This window comes from Nelumbo nucifera, chromosome 1 (assembly GCF_055504915.1).
Source record: "Nelumbo nucifera cultivar China Antique chromosome 1, China Antique-T2T, whole genome shotgun sequence".
Lineage (NCBI taxonomy): Eukaryota > Viridiplantae > Streptophyta > Magnoliopsida > Proteales > Nelumbonaceae > Nelumbo > Nelumbo nucifera.
In genome coordinates, this window is record NC_142649.1 from 17,692,955 (window position 1) to 17,712,858 (window position 19,904).

Consider the following 19,904-nt stretch of genomic DNA (forward strand, 5'->3'; position numbering starts at 1 on the left):
TAAGGGGCGAATTTCAAAAATTTTATCTCTCCCTTCAACTGGGAATCGTATTCCCCTTTTAGAAAATCATATTTTCAAGGATCAATCTTGAACCATAAACTGAACCAGATCTGAACCAAAAGGAGTGGGAGAGGATTATACCTGATACGGAGAAATACTATCTCCCAATGGAGGTGTTCACGCCCAAGGAAAGATCCAAAATCTGCTCCCACTGAAGATGGCGCGGTGAAGGATGGAGCAGAATCAGCAATGTTCTTCAAAAGAACTTGACCCTTCGCAAGAATCAACTGGACGGCTTGTGAGTACAGCTCCAATCAATCTTTTCCCAAAAGATTGAAATCAAGATCCAATCTTGATTGCTCCCAAGAACTGGAGATCGAACTGAAGGAATGGCAATGGCAGGAAGGTGGCGGCAGGAGAGAATTCGCAGTATGCAGGAAATCTCTCAATCTCTCTTTCTTTAAGAGAAGAATGTTGTTGATGTTGTTGTGTAGTAGGCTGCCGCCCCCTTCCCCTTTTATAATCTCAAAAGGGATCAACTCCTAATCAGATTAGGAGCTGCTAATCCAAATCATATTTGGGTTAGAAGTCCCTTAGTGATAAGGGATAACCCTTATCTTATCTGCAGATAAGATCAGCTGTCTCCTAATCTAATTAGGAGGTTTCCAGATCTAAATCCCATTTAGATCTTGGACTCTCTGAGTGGATAGGGTCTAAGCCCAATCCTTTCAGCTGACCCTCTTTAGAATTCGCCCCCTTTAAATGACTGATCAAATCAGCCCAGTTCGAAATGGGCTTAAGGCCCATTTAAGGTTATGTACTCAAAAGGCTTCCAAATTGCTGCCCAGTTGGGCTTCCTTGTATGGCGTGGGACCCAAGCATTGATCTACACATCAGCCACATGGGTTCGGCCCAGCCTTTGTTACAAGGCCAGGCCGAATACACTGTTAATGACAGTGCACCCCCTGAAACCCATCAAATGGGCTCTATGGGCCCAACACTTACACTAAGTGGTCCCTAGGCCAAGCCACCTTGTAACACCCAGGGACTGTGGGCAGATGCAAGATTAGCCCATCAGGTATTATCCTCAATGGTCTTACACTTAACCTCTCAGCCCATAATGATCATACACTGCCCGACAAGAGAGGACCTCTCCCTCGGCTGCAAGGAACAGTGTTGCACTCTCCACTTATATGGATCCCGGGAATTAAAACCTTCTTGCAAACAATTTAGAAACCATACATATATACTTTTATATCTTATATAAAATATATTTTGCAAAACAAATCTCAACGGTTGAAATCGGCTGCCGGCAGTCTTGGTTTCCATCAGTGAGAGTGCATCCCCGATCATTACCTTTGTCCGACAAAGGGGCTGATCCTGTCACTATGATCACCCACTCAGTTGAATTCTCGGACTGTCCCAACATACCCAGGTTTTGACCCCCTCTAAGGATCTCACTGATTGGTACATCAAAGACAGCCCAATCCGACACCTAGTGTAGTATCATAATCGAGTCTAGGGGTCGGGTGTAACTTTCCAGTTTTGCCCATCAATCTTCAAGGTCCAGGGTAATACTGGAAATCTGGTCCAGTTCAAAGATTCAATTAATCCTACACTGTATGTGCCTAGGGTCTCACCCTGGCAGCTGAGACAAGCCACCCCAACCGACTTGGTGGCACTACAGTGTCAGCCTTATTAGGATAGGTCTCCCCAGACCGACCCACTGGCTGTGAACATTCTAAACTAACACGAGTCTCATTAAGTGTCCAGTTTAAGGGTATTACACAGAAACATACCAAGGGAACATGAATCAAATATGTATCTTTATTCATTTACAATAAACTCATAAAGTACATCATTCTGATTGAAGCTAAGGGCATACAAAACTGTCTAACAATGAGATTAGGAGAAAGCTAATCTAATCTGCAGAGAAGATAAGGGTTTATCCCTATCACCTAAAGAGAAGTCTTATCCAAATCATATTTGGATAAGCTGCTCCTAATTGGATTAGGAGCTGATCTTTTAGGTTAACAAAAAGAAGGATGCGGCAGCCTAAGACACACATCATCAGATTTTCTTTAGTGCTGAAATCAAGAAGAGAGAATTCTGCACCCTGCAAATACTCTCTTGCCGCCTCCATGTTCTTGCCGCCCTGTTTGCCAGTTCGATCTCCAGTTGTGGGAGAAGTCAAGATTGGATCTTGACATCAGTTCTTTAAGAAAGGATTGAAAGGAAGTTGTGTTCACGTACCATCCTGCTGATTCATGCGAAGGACAGAGTTCTTGGAGAAGAACACTGCTGATTCTGCTCCATCCTGCACTGCGCCATCTTCAGTGGAGCAGTTTTTGGATCCTTCCTTGGGCATGAACACCTCCATTGGGAGATACTACTTCTCCGTATCAGGTATAATTCTCTCCTATTCCTTTTGGTTCAGATCTGAATCAGTTTAAGGTTCAAGAATGATCCTTGAAAATATGATTTTCTAAATAGGGAATGCGATTCCCAGTTGAAGGGAGAAAAATTTTTGAAATTCGCCCCCTTATTCCGCAATCTTTGGGCGTCCATAGGATGGATCTCTCATCCCTTCAAAGTTTGCCACCCTAATAGGGGGCAACAATAGACACAACAACCGCAGATTCAACAACAACAACATTAGAACCAGCGAGAACCCGGTGTCTAACCGGTTGGGTTCCCAGTTAGATTCCCAACAAAGTCTCTAACCGAGTTTCTGACATTTGATTGGGTTTCTAGTCAGATTCCCACAACATCTGCTTGGGTTCCCAGTCAGATTCCCAACCAGGTCTTTGACCGGGTTCCTAACCAAAACCTTAACCGACCCCAGGTAGAGAACTGGGTGCCTGACCAAAATCAGAATCAGCTCCCAGTAGAAAGTTGAGATACTACTCCCATAGGGACTGAAGCCGCCAGTTCCTCCAAAGGATCCAAAAGAAGGCATCGTAGACGTAGGAATGGAAACAGGGTAGGGATTACATTACCCATCCTCGACCTCGACCCCCAAATCATCCCCCATCCCCATCGGGGAAAGGAATTCTCCTCCATCCTTGACCCTAATAGGGATGAATTCCCTGTCAAAGACCTGAATCCTTGATTACACAAAGACTGAGACTGAGAGAAAGCGAGAGACAGAGAGAGAGAGAGTGAGAGAGAGAGAGAGGACCTTTGCAAGTTGCGATCGACGACGATAGATGAAGGGAGATTGAAGAACTAGGATTTTAGCAAAGATGTTTGATGTCCATCAAGTGACGACAATTGGCAACAATAGACAAAGAAAGAAGAAGAACTAGGGTTCTTTGAGACTCTTTCTTTGTCCTCTCACCTCTGTCTATCGAGTGGTAGTCAAGACTCAAGAAGTCTCGAGAGTTTTTTAGAATAGTTTTTGTCTTTTAAGTTTTAATTTTTAATTTTTTACTTTTTATGTTTTTGAGTTTTTATAATTTATTAATCAAATAAATGAATAATATATATATATATGAATTGGGGCTGGGCGGGGCAGGGATATATTCGTCGGGTTGGGGAGCTCGGGTACTCATCAAGGATGAGAAAAATTGCCACCCTATGCAGATGCACTCACCGCACCTCAAAGAAAAGTCATCTCACTTTATATGTGAGCATGATGGACAAGAAATAAGAAATCAAAGCAACCAGCCAAGCAGATACCTTATCTGGGTGGCCTATATCTTGCACCTCACCACTAAAGCCCGAGATACTTATGGCCCCACGATCAAAGAACTTCAGCGCACCCAGCTCTGAATCCTACAATGGAATGATAGACTCGATAGACCATGCTAATAATTTCCAAGCCCTAATGCAACTACATGGGGCCAACGATGCAAGCCTATTTATTGCCTTCCCAAAAACCCTCTGGGATATAGCTCGACTATGGTACTCAGGATTGGCCCCCGACTCCATAAGAAGTTGGGATTGGCTCGCCAATCTATTTACCACTCGCTTCACCACCAATAAAAGGCACCCTAAGTCTGCAACCTGCCTATTAAATAGCATTTAGAGACCTAATGAGACACTCTGTGAATACAGTAGGAGGTTCAACTTGGAGCATCTCCAAATCCCTAACATTGACATGGTTGTACAACTCATCGTGGCAACAAACGGCGTCTGTCACCCCGACCTATGCTAGGAAATTGAATTGAAGCCTCCAACTTCTATGGAGAAATTCCTCACTGAGTCATCCTTGGGCCGACCTCAGCTAGGTCCAAGCCACGATAGTACTACACATCCTGGGGGAGGAGCACACCACTCCCCATCTGAAGAGCTACATGAGGATCGTTAAGGCAGTTGTGCATAGAGATGTTGATGTTCGAGATGAATTGACATATGTCAAAAGAGTATGGACCAGCAGGACATTCTTCTTGGCCCACCTGAAAAAGAGACACGACAGGATCCATATAGATCTGATCAGTGCTCATAGGGTCGCAGCCTCCCTCAAGGTTGACGACATTCGAAGCAAATGTCGTTGACCTCGCCTCAACACTGGCCTTTGTTCTACAAAATTTATGTACCCATAATGGTAGTGCTTTAACTCTTCATCAGTTCATTGAGGAAATACATTTATGCTTTACTTGTAGGGTCTATCTTCGGCCAAGTTGAAACAATCTATGAGCTTCGAATTGTCCTTGTATATGTTGAAACGCTTCCCCTTCTCTACATTGACGTTGTCCTGGTATATATATACAACTCCATAGCAAGTCATCCATTGTTCAAACTTCTCCAACATAGATGCATGTTGGAGAGTACGAGCACTAGCTTGAGAAGCAAAAGCTCCTAAAATGATCAATAGAGAGGCCATCCAGATGAGTTGTCATGCCATTGTCTGAAATGACATATTTACAGAGCTGCATGTGCAATTCCTTTGGTGACTATCCTTTATACAGAGCAGCATGTGCAATTCCCCAAGTAGCATACAACTATGTTCCTTGCCGTGTAGGGGTGTTTGACTTGACATTTTTAATTAAGAAATTTAGTGGTGTGAGAGTGGTAATAATACATTCAATATTTGGGAGGTTGTGCTTAATTTTATCTTGCACTCAAAAAGATGCAATGCCTCAACCTTTATCAATTTTTGCTGGATCATATCTAGCTATCTATCTATATATATACATGGGTTGGTCGTGTCTCGATTATGGAGAATAAATAAGTTGATAAGGAGCGGCCTCATTGGATGATGGATGATCCCACACAGAAGTCCCATTAATAAAGTGCAAAATGAGACAATGTTTTGTTTTCTTAGCTTTTGCACTCAATTACCGCCTACTGTTGCATATATAATTTTGGTTCTACCTTGTCTTAGTTAAAGTTTAAGAGAATAATGTTCTTCAAAGAATAGGTCAAATTTCACTATGATGAATAACTATACATGGCTGAATATTTATACAAAATAATAAAGAATAAATTAAAATCAATTACAATAATAGAAACAGAGCAATAAGAAAAGGTCTTCAGTAGGAAACTTGCTAAGAAGAGAGTTTCCTTTATGCTCTGATTGATCTATCTTTGGTAAGAGTATTCTGTATTGTAGTTGGTCCTTTGGTTGGAAGACTAGAGCCTTCTTTTGTAGGAGATCTATGGCTCTCTTTGGTAAGAGTGTTGGAGCTCTCTTTAGTAGGAAGGCTAGAGCTTTCTTTGCTAAGAGTGGAAGAGCTAGGGCTGGCCGACCTAGGGTTGGTCAGCTTCTCAATATGCCCCATCAAGCAAAAGTGGGTTGGAAGCACTTGAAGCTTGGACCTAAGCCATTCAAACCATTGAGAAGGAAGTGGCTTAGTGAAAATATCGGCAAGTTGATCTTGTGTGGAAAGGAACCACACGATTATACACTTCATAATGATAAGATCCCGAAGGAAATGGAAATTAACATCAATATGTTTAGTACGGGCACGGAAAATGGGAAAAGCTGCAAGATACGTGGCCCCAATATTATCACAGCAGAGAACCGATGAGATCTAAGTTTGACCCCAAGTTAGAGAGAAGAGAATTGAGCCACAAGAGTTCAGTGGTGGCATTGGCTGGACCTTGGAATTCAGCCTTAGTGCTAGAGTGAGCAATAGTCAGCTGCTTCTTGGCACTCTACGAGATCAAATGAGAACCAAGAAAAATACCATGGTCTCTAGTAGATCGTCTATCGTCAGGGCAACTAGCCCAGTCAGCATTTGAGTAAGCAATCAATGTCTCTGATGCACGACCCAAGAAAAATAAACTAGTTTTAATGGAACCCTTTAGATATAGTAGAATTCGTTTAACTGTAGTCCAGTGCTCAGTAGTAGGAGCATGCAAAAATTGACACTTTATTGACTACAAAAGCAACATTCAGTTGAGTAAGAGTGACGTACTGGAGTGCACCCACTATGCTCCGATACTGAGTGGGATCAGGGAGTAACTCGCCATAAAACCAAGAGAGATGAGAAGAGGTGACCAATAGACTAGAAATCGGTTTGGCTGCAGCAAGAATAGTCTTCAACAAGAGGTCCAATATGTACTTTCGCTGAGAGAGAAACAAACCTGAGGCATTGAGGAAGGCATTACGGACATGATCAGGATAATTACTATCCTCAAATCCTTTCAGTTGGCACATATAGATCGTCTTAGTAATAAAACCATTGAGGAAGGCTTTACGGACGTCTAACTAGCGGATATCCCATCCATGGGAAACTACTACTGAAAGAACAACATGCACAGTTGTCGGTTTGACAATGGGGCTGAAGGTCTTAATGAAGTCAACTCTCGGAACTTGAATGAAACCTTACGCGACAAGACGGGCCTTGTAATGTTCAACGACGTTCATAGAGGAATCATAGGGAACCAACTCCCAAGTGCCATTATGGAGTAGTGCGTGAAATTCAGCAGTCGTAGCAGAACGCCAATGAGGGGACTTAGCAGCCTATCCGTAGGAAGATGGCTCCTCTTCTTGAGCAGTAACATCATGGACTAGAGCAAGAGAAAGAGGGTGGCGAGTAGCTATCAGAGCATGAGCCGATCTGGATGCCATTAACCTAGTTGTCATAGTATGAGTACGGACAGGGGGCTCCACGGCATGGGTTGTGTCATGCTACTCCTGAATAGGGTTGGTGCGCCGAATTGGTAAGAGATCATCAGTGATGGAAGCTTCCTGTTCTGGTTTAGGGGAAAAAGTGGCAAATTCCTCATTAGTAACAGATATGGATGGTGAGTGATCAGGAGATGCCTCAGGATCAGAATCAGTAGAAGTTGGACACGTGTAAGCATTAATAAAACCCAAAGAGGGGAGAGTAACCCCAGTAGGAGCAGCAGGGTTGGGAGATGGCGATGACTGTACCATTCTAGGAAAGGAATGTTCATAAAAAACGACATGGTGAGCAATGATTTCTTTGCCAGTAGTAGGGTTGTAACAACGATACCCTTTGTGACTGCTGCGGTAGCCAATAAAGATACAAGGAGCAAAGAAAAAATCCATCTTGTGAAAATTATAAGGCCAAAGTAGAGGAAAACATTTACAGCCAAATACTTTCAATATAGAATAATCAGGAGGTTTGCCAAATAACTTCTCATGAGGAGAGAAATTACCAAGACCTAGAATAGGTAGTTTGTTGATAAGAAAGACTACATTTTCAGCAGCATCGGCTCAGAAGGACTGAGGGAGAGAAGATGACGCTAATAGAGATAAGGTGGACTCAATAATATGCCGATGTCTACATTCAACATTGCAGTTCTGTTCATGCCTGTGGGGACAACTAAGATGGTGAGTAATACCACCACTGTCAAGATAACGGGAGAGAGAGCGAAATTCACCACCCCAATCACTCTGAAACATCTTGATTTTGGTAGAGAAAAGATTCTCAACATGATTCTTAAATTTAAGAAACATATTAAACACATCTGATTTTCGCTCAATAGGAAAAATCCATGAAAATTTTGAATATGCATCCATAAATAGAAGATAATACCAGAATCTTTTATTGGATAAAGTTGGGGTAGGTCCCCATGCATCAGAAAATACTAACTCAAGAGGGGAAGAAAAATCCGTATTTGAAGACGGTAAACTTAAAAGGTGGGCATTGCCCATCTGACAAGCTTCATACACTCAGACCTGCTTCAGCCCTTCCTCTCTATAAATAAGATGGGTTTTAAGCTAGTGACTTTTGAGGAAAAAACAAGAACCTAGAATCCCCACCCGAATACCCAACCATTTCAGCCAAGAACTTCAGAAAGAGTTTCAGTCTCAGATTAAAACCCACTAAAAGTCTCAGACCTGCTTCAGCCCTTCCTCTCTATAAATAAGATGGGTTTTAAGCTAGAGACTTTTGAAGAAAAACAAGAACCTAGAATCCCCACCCGAATAAACCTTTTCAGCCAAGAACTTCAGAAAGAGTTTCAATCTCAGATTAGAACCCACTAAACACCCCAATTTCTCTCAGTGTTTTCATCCTAGCCTTCAAGAAAGGCAGAGCCCTTCCCAGCTCAGATATCCACCCTTGCGCATCAAGAAGCAATCACAAGACCTTTGTTCGTCCAAAAATCTCAAGAGACACCATTCCTAGTTAAGCTCAACTAGGATTGCTTCTATAAAGTTTAATCAAGTCTACATCAAATGCATACATTTCATAACCAGCATTGGTAGATTTTCATTCTTGTTAGTTAATTTTCGCATTAGTCTCCTTAATTTAAAAGATGATTTGGTTTGATTTCGGATTGATTGAGATTGTAGTTATAGACCTCTGAAAGCTTTCCTTTTAACTTCATGTAATCTTAAAATAAGAGGAAGGGAGGTGGGATTTAGGGTAAATTGATATACCTAATTCCCAATAACATCATCTACATCCTAGTAGATGATCAAGACTTCACACACAAATGGTTGAAAGTGATAACAACAATCATATATATCAAATACACCTATATTCGCAATAACATCATCTAGAAATTAACAAGTAGATGATGAAGACATCACATACAAATGGTGGAAAGTGAAAACAACAATCATATATATATCAAATACGTACACCTTGTATAGGTAAACATTCAGTACTAGTATAGATAATTTAAGTTACACGATCAATGACAAATAATTAGCACTTAATACTTGCCTAATACGGAACATTCAAAACGACAACCCACTCAATGACAAAGTTATAACATATTCATTGACCAACTCCGAGCGATATCAACTATCACCATGGATGCATGTATTTATTAGCTAGTTTAGTTGATAGATGTTTAATTAGGCGGTAGGATAAGAGGCTTTCATGGAAATGCCACAAAGGCCACCATTTGAGGCAGCAACATCTCGTTGGATTCGCATAGTAATTGAGGATCCATGTCCAAATCCTTTTGTGGTTTTCATTTATATAGAGTTTGCATGCATGTGCACTTCCCCAAGGAAACTATGTTAATTTCCTTGCCGTGCAGGGGGTGTTTGACTTATAACATTTATCATTAGGAATTGATGGGGCTGTATATGATTTTCTTGCACTCAAAGGACGCAACCATGTCACCACTTTGTCAAATTTTGCTGGATGATCACCATATATAACTGGTTGGCCGTGTCTCGATTATGGATTGTAATTGTAATTAAGTTGATGGGGAATGGCCTGCGGAGATTGCTCATTTGACGGATATTGCCACACACTGAAGTCCCATTACACAAGTGGAAAATGAGACTTAATGTTAAGGTTTCTTGGATTTTGCATTCAATTATCGCCTCCTGCTGCTTAATTTTGATTTTTTTTTACCTTGTCTCCTACGGCCAACGTGGGCTGGTCCACAGGTCGAGTCTTGGGCTAGTCATGGACCACTCCAAGCCATGAGAAGAATATCTTTTAAAAAATTGAAAAAAATAATTCTAAAAGTTTAAAGTAAATTAACAAAATAAAATAGACAAAAAATTAAAAAAATCATTATATATATATATTAAAACGAAATTTTGATGTATAAAATTGTTTATATATGCAATAATAAAATGAAATAATATAATAAAATTGAAAATCAAATTATATATATTAAGATACATATGTGCAAATTTATAAACTTTAAGTATTAAAATAATTATTCCATTAAAAATATTTTATTTCTATAAATTTCATGAGATTCAAATAATTAATCTTCTCATATAAATGTGGATCTATTAGATTATTTATTCTATTGTTTTACCAAATACTGATTTTGTATATTATTATTTTTAATTTTTTGTTAGAGTTGTTAAACATAAATATGTATTATTTATTTGAATTGGATTTAGACAAAAAAAATTCATAAGGTTATTTTATTTTACTTATTATCACAAGAAGCTAAATGGCTTAGTGGTTTAAGAAATTGGACACCCCATTCTAGCTCATTTTTTAGTAAAAAACCATGTGTGCATGCGATATGGATCGATACACACCCATATCGACTCAATACGCACAATTGGGAGTGATCACGGTTTAATTAACCAAACTAGTTGTACCGATAACTAAAACCTAACTGAAGACAATCGATTAATCCAAAAAAACATTCACTCTGCATCGATACTTTTATATATAATATAAATCATATCAAAAAGTGGCATCTATTACATGCGCAAATTGGGGAACATATTTTCTAGCACTTAGAGGACGCAACCATGATGAAAGCTACTATGCTATTGGCTGGACCATAAACTATTCAATGTTTAGTTTAACCAGTCAAATCTAATTTTTTTCTAATCTTATACTTCCATTCACTCTTTGACAATATCCATTTACACGTATATAAACACATATACATGAAAATACACATTTAGAAAGGCTATTGTTCCTTCATTAACTTGAAAGTACATTCCTATATCATTGCAACCACCCACAGCATTAATTGGCACTGATTGCGTTCTATCTGTGCAAAGTCTAAGGCAGTGTTTTAAAACCGATCAAGAGGTTGAGCCACTGGCCCACTGCTGGGTCACAGGTCAGAGGTTCAACCATCCAAATCGGATGGATTAGAGTGACACATCATCCGCTATATAAGTGTATAAATTATTTATTATATAAATAAAAATGTATAATTACATTTTATATGTAATATATGTATGTATATATATGTTTAGTTCAGGTCTAATTTATATATTTTAGAGTACAGTACAAAAACCTCCCTTGAAGTTTTTGACAATCATAAAAACCTCCCTTATAGTTTCATTTTAATAAAAACCTCTCCACAAAATTAACAAATACCTTCCTTCCGTCAATGATCCAGACGGAAAACGTTAAAGAGATGATCATTTTTTTCAAAATACCTATTTTACCCATTCTCGAACACTGTTCATTTTCTTCCCTATTCGAACCCAGAAGTAGAGGCAGCGGCGGCACCCCTCTAAATCCGATCACTTCCTCTTCTCTAATCTCTCATCTTCTTCGGCTTCTTGTTCTCCTTTTTCCCTTTCTCTATCTGGTTGCAGCGGTAGATTCAAACTCAGCGTCGATCCACCTTTTCCCACCATCTTTCTCCCCCCTCTGTGCTCCCTCCCTTTCTTCTCCATCTCTTTTCTTCTTCTTGTTCCTCCTTCCCCTCCTTCCTTCTCCTTCCCCTGTCGGCATCCATTTTCGGATCGCTTTCTAGGTTCGAATGGGGAAGAAGATGAAATTCTTTACCACACATCACATTCGTATAGGCATAGGCATAGGGTGCCCTTGGTTTTGAAATTGTGTTTTTTTCTTTTTGACTAACGAGTAATGACTACTACATGGCTTAACATGTTTCTCGATTGAAACAAGTCCTCAGTCATCAAAATCAAAAGCAAATCTGTGAAATCCAAATTCCTTCTTAACATTAACTCAGAAGTCTCTCTGAATCCACAATTCCACAAACACGAACGAGATCTCAAATCTGAGGTCTTCCCAAGTCCCAACTCCATGATTACCATCTTGTTTTCTTCAGAACTTCTATTTATTATTTTCAGATTATTAATTTCTTTTGTAATCATTTTTAGATCAAAACCAAGGACACCCTTTCTTCCCCTATCGGTGGTAGAAAACAAGGGCGATGGAAGGGGACAATGCTAGAAGAAGAAGAAGAAGAAACAGAGGAAGAAGAAGAAGAAGAAAAGAAGGAGAAGAAGAAGAAGAATGGAAAAGAATAAGAAGTCGAAGAAGATGGGAGAAGAGGAAGAAATCAGATATAGAGGGGTGTTGTTGTTGCCTCTACTTTTGGGTTCGAATGGGGAAGAAGATGAACAGTGTTCGAGAAAGGGTAAAATAGGTATTTTGAAAAAAATGATCACCTCTTTAACACTTTCCGTCTTGGTCATTGACAGAAGGGACGTATTTGTTAATTTTGTCAAAAATAGAGGGGAGTTTTTTGCTAAAATGAAATTATAGGGGAGGTTTTTATGATTGTTAGAAACTTTAGGGGAGGTTTTTGTATTTTACCCTATATTTTATTTCAATTTTAATTGCAGCGTTTAACCTGACCTAGTTGCTGAGTCAAACAGGTCGACTATTTTTTGCTCAAATTTTTAGGTTTCCGTTGTTGCCAAGGTTGGGCCGAGGGCAACACTGTAATTATGCTTCCATAGATGAGGGCTAATTGAGTCCGAGGGCTTATCAAGTTGAGGGCAAAAAGTCCGACTTGTGAAGGAAGAAGCATGTCAGAGGCCCGGGTGTTATCCTAGGGGTGGAGACTCTGACGGTCAAGTTAGTAAGTGCGTAACAAGGGGTCGGAGAGATCTAAGAGAGGTAGCTCAAACAAGGTCACCCAGATGCTAGAGAGCTTGAGAGTAGAAAATCCAAGATAGCTTACCTAGGGAGTGACACCACTTATTTATACTTGAGCCTGCCCCCCACTCTCGAGGTCGTGGTGGAGATTCGAGTAGGGACCTTGGTTTTGGCTGAAGAGAGTGTAACATTATTATCGGGAGGCACTAAGTGGCATGTTCCAATGTAGACCTCAGAGATAGCCTTAGCTCAAAGGTGCGGAGGTGTCGACCTTAGATTTTGTGGGCATCCCTTAGTTGCTTTGGTGGCATCTGCTTTGTTGATGAGTTTACCTCTTGAGAAAGTTATAATGGGCCAAGGGCTCGGTACCGTGCCTTGTACGGGTATGAGAGGCTCGTGCCCCCTGATCATGTGCCTCACAAGATAGGTATCGGAGTCGATGAGTCGTGACCGTATGCGGGACGGGCGTCGGTTCGTCCAGGTTGGGTTACTTCTGGCCCAGAGCCGGTGGACGAATAGGCTTGATCACTCAGTGTCGTTTTGCACTACCAAGGTCGATGATGCGTGTCACGCATCAGATTGGGCAGTCAAGTCGGCTGCTCCGCGGCCATTAGATCCAAGAAGATTTGAGCTGTCTGTTTCCCAGTAAATAGGGTGCTAGTTGAGGCAAAGATCACCATTTGCCTTCTTCATCCTGAGCTTTCAGAGACCTCATCCGTCATCTTAGCCAATCTCCTAACCTTCCGAGACCTCACCAAAACAGAACTAAGGGCCTTGTCCCTAGTCGAGAGGTATAAGAACAGTGTGTCCCCACGAAGCGGCCGAGTGAGCAAAGGAGGCAAGGCAAGGTAAGACTTTAGTTCATCAAAGGCTTTTTGGCATTCTTTGGTGCATTGGTAGTCCTTCAGTTTCTTGATGGCTCGGATGAAGGGTAGTGATGAAGGATGATTTGACCCAACCTATGAAATGGTGACACGTAGGCGCCGACTTAGCATGAGCGACAACCTAGCGTTGGAGCCCAGAACGACCAAGTGATAGGCCAACGAAGCAGTCTACTACATTACAGCTCACGAGGGGAGGATTCCACCGCAAGGCGAACTCCGGGTTCCCCGTGCTATCTTTGAAGAGATACTCCGAGGCAAATGTAGCTCGTGAGCTAAAGTTATTAACTCGCTTGAGCTCTCTAACAGGCAAGTCATTCCGAGGACCGATTTCACTAAGGGTAATCCTGGAGTGTTCCTAGCTCACCATGAGATAGCTCGCAAATGAGCCGCACTAGCACCCCCATGAAGCATTCAACTGACAGACCGTACCGGTTAGACTGTGCCATATCCTCTATTGACAATGCAGTCCCAGTCCTTTCGACAGTCTGCATCCACGTCTCTTGATAGGCAAAAGCATGCCTACCACTTTGGAAATGTGTTACTCCTCCGGGTGAAGCATACACCACAATGGCCAGTTTGAGAATTCAGATCTGAGTTTTGAAGGTTAGTTGGCCGAATTAATCTACAATAACACCCTTAATCAAGAAACTTCAAGTACAATTCATGACCATTTGAATGAATCAAAAAGAATTAGATTGTTGAACTGAAATTTTACAAGCTGAAATACATCAAGGAAGAATGGAAAAAAAGGAGAAAGAAGAAAGAAAATATAACAAAGAAACTGAATTCAAATCAAAAGAAAATGAAACTACAATTGATTTATTACAAAAGATCTTTGAATCACAAACCCTTAATTCAAACTCACCTTCTCTTCTAGCTTGCTTGTCTTGAACTTCCTTCAGCCCTTCTTCTTCTTCTTCCTTGTGCCTAGCCTTCTTCTCTTCTCTTCTCTCAAGGTGGCCAAACCTCTAAGAGTGGGAGAGCCTTCCTCTCAAGCAATTGAACACCTCTCCCCCCTCCTAGAGGCCTCCTTATATAGTTTTTCAAGGGGGCTCTTGCCCCTTCTTGAAGCCTCTAGAATGGGGTGTATTACACCCCTTTCTTAAACTTTCTAGAGCTCTCTTGAAAGCCTCCTAAGGGCTGCTATTTGGGCTGCTCTTAGGCTCTCTCTTAGAACATGATAGCTATACATTGAGCTGCTCTTTTGGGCTGAGAATGGGCCTTCCTTGCTGGGCCGAATTCTACTCATAGCTAGGCTTTCTTTTCTTGGGTTTTCTCAAGGAATTCACTTGCTCTTCTTGGGCCGAAGTGCTCTCTCTTGCTTCCACGACCGGGCTGGACTTAAATTGGTCTTTTTGAACCTTCTTTTCTTGCCTTTTTCCTTCCTTTTCTTGGATTAATTATCCTTGAAACTTATTCTTAGCATTAAGCTAAATTAAGGCAAAAATTAATAAAACCGGCATAAAAATCCATGCTAAAGTCCTCAAAAATTATAGATAAATTGTAAGTTCATCAGGGCTTCAACGGAGAAGTCCGTCCCCTTGGGAAAGTAACAGTACCTATAGAGGTTGGCACATGGCCTTGTGTGGTCAAATTCGAACACAACTTCCTGGTGGTCGCGACCCCCTCCCCCTACAATGTCATAATAGGTCGACCGATCACCCATGTCCTACGGGTGGTGGTCTCCACTTACCATTTCGCTATGAAGTTCCCAACAGACTTGGGTGTGGGAGTAGCGCGGGGCGACCAGCTCGAGTCCCGCAAATGCTATGTTGCCGCCCTGAAGGGGAAAACCAAGGTGGTCGACGACCTCGAACTGGAGCGACCCACGGAGCAAGGCGAAGATCGAACCGCGCCCATGGAAGAAACAGTCGCAGTCCCGACCTCAGCAGCAGACCTAGCTCGGATGCTTCAGATCGGCGCTCCATCCAAGAGCCCCTACAATCTGAACTGGTAAGCTTCTTACTTCAAAATTTAGATATTTTTGCATGGTCCGCGGCAGAGATGCCCGGTATAGACCCCGAACTCATAACTCACAAGCTGAACACTGATCCTATAGTTAGGCCCGTTAGACAGAAGAAACGCAACCTAGCCCCGGAGCGGAGGAAAGCGGTCGACGAGGAGGTCGAGAAGCTCTTCGTAGCTGACTTCATAAGAGAAGTCCACTACCCGAGTTGGGTAGGCAACCCCATCCTAGTAAAGAAGGCCAACGGCAAGTGGCGTATGTGCGTCGACTACACCGACCTGAATCGGGCTTGCCCAAAATACTGCTTCCTACTCCCCAGAATTGACCGATTGGTGGACACAACCTCAGGGCACGAGTTGCTAAGTTTCTTGGACGCCTATTCAGGCTATAACCAAATCAAGATGGACCTGGCGGACGAAGAAAAGACTGCCTTCATCACGGAATTCGGCATATACTGTTACAAGGTTATGCCCTTCGGGTTGAAAAATGTAGAGGAAACCTTTCAAAGGCTAGTAAATAAGTTGTTTGCACCGTTAATCGGCATAAAAGTAGAATGCTATGTAGACGACATGGTCGTCAAAAATCAATTCTCACATGAATTAATATAAGATTTGCATTCTGTTTTCAAAATTCTGCGTAAGTTTAATATGAGACTAAACCCAAACAAGTGTGTGTTTGGTGTGACCTCGGGCAAGTTCTTAGGATACATCGTTAACCGGCGCGACATCGAGGCCAACCTAGATAAAGTTAAGGCCATTTTAGATATGAGACCACCCCGGAAGCTGGAGGAGGTTCAGAGGTTGAATGGCCGCATAGCCGCCCTGAGCCGCTTCATGTCTAAATCGGCAAACCGCTGTCTGCCGTTCTTTAAGGCAATTAAGAGGAAAGGGTTCGAATGGACCCAAGATTGCCAGCTCGCGTTCGACAAGCTCAAGAAATACCTCACTAGTGTGTCGACCTTAGCCCGACCCAAGGAGGGCGATGTTTTAGAACTGTACCTCTCGACGAGTGACGAAGTGATCAGTTCAGTACCAATAAAGGAAGTAGATCAGGTCCAACGACCCATCTATTATGTTAGTAAAGTATTGCAAGGAGTAGAAACGAGATACCTGGAGATGGAAAAGCTAGCATACGCACTGATAATCGCAGTTCGGAAGCTCCGCTCGTACTTCCAAGCTCATACTATTTTCGTCTTCACTGACAAACCTCTGAGGCAAGTATTGCTTAAGCCCAAGGTCTTTGGTCGGTTGACGAAGTGGGCCGTTGAGCTCAGTGGGTACAACCTCCAGTACAAGCCGCGAACTGCCATTAAAGCCCAAGCCTTAGCAGATTTCATTGCCGAGTGCATGTTCAGCTCCGAAGCTCCTAGGCCAGTCGAGCGCGAGTCCCTAGTTCGGGTGAGCTTGAAGCTTCCAGGCCAGTTCAGTCTGAACCCCATGAGGTAGCAGCCAGTGTGGCATCTCTCCTAGCTAGGCCAAGCGCGAGCTGGGATGAGAAGCCCTGGATCCTTCATGTAGATGGCTCCTCGAACCAACAGGGCAGCGGGGCCGGAATAGTTCTGCACGGCCCAAGTGGCACGAAACTGGAGTACGCTCTACGCTTCGAGTTCGCGGCATCTAACAATGAAGCGGAGTACGAGGCATTGATAGCTGGACTAGCCTTAGCTAGAGAAGTAAAGGCCAAGCACATCGTGATCTGCAACGACTCCCAACTCGTGGTCAACCAGGTCGTTGGCGAATATGAAGCTTGCGAGCCGACCATGGTAGCCTATTTAACCAAAGTCAGAGAAGCCCTACTCGACTTCCAATCACACTTCATCAGACAAATCCCTAGGTCAGAGAATGCTGAGGCCAACGCCCTGTCCAAGTTAGCCAGCACTAGTGACATCACCATGAGAACCCAGTGTTTTGTGGGCATACCGGACCACAGAGAAGATCGCCATGGGAGAAACACCCTTCAATCTCACCTACGGCACTGAAGCAATAATCCCTGCAGAGATCGAAGTGCCCATGCTGCGACTAGAAGAATACAGTTAATCCCACTAGCCCCCTCAGGAGGGGGCATCGGAACCTCGGGCGGAGGAGAGGGTAGAACCGGCTCGGTAGACCCGAACTCAGTACTTCTCGAAGGAGGGGTCCGGTCGGGGTGCGTCCTCTTCGCATGGCGCCTCTGGCTGCCCGAGAGAAGGCGGCGTGAATCGGCACTGGACATGATGGCTGCCAAAAGACCACAAGATATTAGTCCGACAAGAAACAAAATACATGTGTGCACAATATTGTCACAAGGCACTACGCGACCTAAAAGGCTGACCTACCCGGGCTCAAGCCTGCCTGCACGAGCTTCTCCTCAGTCAAGTAGTCCGAGCAAAGGAAGCCTACCGATGCCCAGGACAGCATCATTTTCCGAATCTCAGGGTCCATCTCGGCCCCGGGTCCTGGATGGCGCCCCTCCAAGCAGTGGGGAAGGGCCACCCCTCGGGGTCATGGACCACAAAGTAATCCCGCTTCCAGGTGGGAATCTTATTCGGTAGCTCGTACAAGAGCTTATAGCCATGGCGGGGAGAGAGGTAATAAAAGCGCCTCTCCGGAGGAACCCCAGGAGCAGCGTTCTTTATACAAAGAACGCCGACTTAGCATGAGCGACAGCCTAGCGTTGGAGCCCAGAACGACCAAGTGACAGACCCATGAAGCAGTTTGCTACGTTACAGCTCACGAGGGGAGGAGTCCGCCGCAAGGCAAACTCCGGGTTTCCCGTGCTATCTCTGAAGAGATACTCCGAGGAAAATGTAGCTCGTGAGCTAAAGTTATTAACTCGCCCGAGCTCCCTAACAGACAAGTCATTCCGAGGACCAATTTCACTAAGGATAATCCTGGACTGTTCCCAGCTCGCCACGAGATAGCTCGCGAACAAGCCGCACTAGCACCCTCCAGGAAGCTTTCGACTGACAGACCGTACCGGTCAGACTGCTCCATATCCTCTGCTGACGGGGCAGTCCTAGTCCTTTCGACAGTCCGAGCGAAGCGTACACCACAACGGCCACCTGCGCAGCCCTGGCAGGTAACGGCCATCGCAGGAGCCCAGTGGCGGTTATGTCCGACCTAATGTGAATGTCCCTATAAAAGCCCTCAGAGCAAAAGGAAAACTTCTTCTTGAATCTCTGACCTCCTGAACATAGTGATAACGCACTATCCTCACTCTTAGCCTTTGTTCTCCTTTTGCTTCTTGCACATAATACTAACTTAAGCATCGGAGTGTTCCCGTCGGAAAACCCCTCGGAAGTTCTTCCTTTTTCCTCTCGTCTCAGGTACCTCTCAGGAGCCATGCGAGCGCCAGCTAGGAGTGACCGGATTGTGCTACATCACTACCTATTGTTACTATTGGTGTTTTATTTGCACAAAGGAGAAATTCACATTATTGAGTGCTAGATGATTTGAGAACCGAAAATGAGTAAAAACTCATTAGGCTCATTAAATTTTAATGTGGGGCTTTGGGCTTTGGGCTGATTAACCAATTCAAGTTTGGCCCGGGCCCAGGCCCAACCTGAGTGCCTAAAATTTTTGTGTGGGCTGGGCTTGGGTTGAATAATTCGGGCTTGACCTTGCACTCGGGCTTTAGGTCCAATTCTTAGGGTTGGGCCTGGGTTGAGCTAAAACCCAGCCCAGCCCGCCCGAATTGTACCCCTAATGTTAGACAGTTTTGTATGCCCTTAGCTTCAATCAGAATGATGGACTTTATGAGTTTATTGTAAATGAATAAAGATACATATTTGATTCATGTTCCCTTGGTATGTTTCTGTGTAATACCCTTAAACTGGACACTTAATGAGACTCATGTTAGTTTAGAATGTTCACAGCCGGTGGGTCGGTCTGGGGAGACCTATCCTGACAAGGCTGACACTGTGGTGCCACCAAGTCGGTTGGGGTGGCCAGTCTCAGCTACCAGGGTGAGACCCTAGGCACATACAGTGTAGGATTAATTGAATCTTTGAACTGGACCAAATTTCTAGTATTGCCCTGGACCTTGGAGATTGATGGGCAAAACTAGAAAGTTACACCCGACCCCTAGACTCGATTATGATACTGCACTAGGTGTCGGATTGGGCTATCTTTGATGTACCAATCAGTGAGATCCTTAGTGGCGGTCAAAACCTGGGTATGTTGGGACAGCCCGAGAATTCATCTGAGTGGGTGATCATAGTGACAGGATCAGCCCCTTTGTCAGACAAAGGTAATGATCGGGGATGCATTCTCACTGATGGAAACCAAGACTGCCGGCAGCCGATTTCAACCGTTGAGATTTGTTTTGCAAAATATATTTTATATAAGATATAAAAGAATATATATATGGTTTCTGAAATGTTTGCAAGAAGGTTTTAATTCCCGGGAT

General features: G+C 43.2%; 2 pseudogenes; both read right to left on the reverse strand.

Annotated features, from left to right (window-relative positions):
* Positions 1 to 6,607, reverse strand: part of LOC148802969 (senescence-specific cysteine protease SAG12 pseudogene) — a 62,894-nt pseudogene extending 56,287 nt beyond the window's left edge.
* A 2,619-nt stretch (positions 6,608 to 9,226) lies between these two features.
* Positions 9,227 to 19,904, reverse strand: part of LOC148802970 (senescence-specific cysteine protease SAG12-like) — a 51,128-nt pseudogene continuing 40,450 nt past the window's right edge.